Below are 1,189 nucleotides of genomic sequence, written 5' to 3'. Positions count from 1 at the left end.
TGCGCCGCCTCCAGAGCCCAGCTCCGAAATTGCGAACGTCCAGCGACTGCTGCCACACGAAAGGAGCGAGGGCCGCCCGGAGGGGCTGGGGGGGCGGCCCCGCCCCGCCCCGCCCCCCCCCCCCCCGCGGTCCTCGGCCGGCAGCCGGGGCTTTTGGGATAAGGATGGGCGGGGGGGTGTGTGTCCGTCCCAGGGGGGTCCCGCCGCTTAGGGGGTGGCACGGTGGGGCTCAGGGTTAAGCCCCACTGGAGTCTTCCCCCGGCTTCGGCAGCCGGTGGGGTCACACAGAGCCCACGAGGTCCTCGTGCCCGGGGGTCACCGTGCCCCAAGTGTCCCTCTGGTCACCGTGTCCTCAAGTTCCCTTCTGGACACCGTGCCCGACCCGCTGCGCGGGGGCCCGTGGATGGCGGGGCCCGTGGGGGGGGGGCGAGGATGAGCCTTCGCCCTGGCAGAGGTGCCCCTGAAGGGGTAACAGCCCACTGCGGTCATGCTCCTGCTCCCACCTTTGTGCCAGGCCGGGCTGTTTTGGGGTGGGGGTGAGGACGTGCCTGTGAACAAGCGACTCCCCGTGGCCCTTGGATGCCCCCACCCATGAAAGCTGGGTCCATCGCCCGGGTCTGGCTGTGTCCCCCGGTGTGTCTGGGTGGAGAGTCCACCTGTGACCCTCATGGTAAAGGTGTCCTTGGCTTGGAACAGGTCGGGGCGCATGGGAGCCCCGATCCTCTGCTCCAGCCAGGCTCCTGCTGCACTGGGTTGGGTGGGAGCGCCTGGAAGACCCCCACCCCAGCTCCCAGCTCCGCTCCCCAGGGACAAGGGATGCACAGGGAGGGGGGGGGGGGGGGAGGGCAACACAGACAGGGGACAGCAGCTCAGCACACACCTGCAGACCACCAGTCTGCAGAGAGGGAGCTGGGGGGGGCTGGAAAGGATGGAGCCATGCCCCATGCAAGCCCCCGTGCCAGGCGTAGGGGTCCCTCATGGGGGTCTCAGGGCCCAGCGCTTTGGAGCTGCACCGTCCCCTCACCCAGCGGGGCCCGTGGGAAGGAGCCCATGCACTCACAGGCCACTCGCACCCCCCAGGCAGCAGGGGTGCCATGGGGGACACACAGCTCATGGGAGAGGGGGGAGAACCCAGCACCCCCATCTGCTCCAGAGGGAGAGACCCCCTCACCCTTCGCAGCGTCCTGCA

This window comes from Aptenodytes forsteri, unplaced genomic scaffold, assembly GCF_000699145.1.
Source record: "Aptenodytes forsteri isolate BGI_AS27 unplaced genomic scaffold, ASM69914v1 Scaffold847, whole genome shotgun sequence".
Taxonomy (NCBI): domain Eukaryota; kingdom Metazoa; phylum Chordata; class Aves; order Sphenisciformes; family Spheniscidae; genus Aptenodytes; species Aptenodytes forsteri.
The sequence above is the reverse complement of the archived record's forward strand: the minus strand, read 5'-3'. Positions refer to the sequence as shown.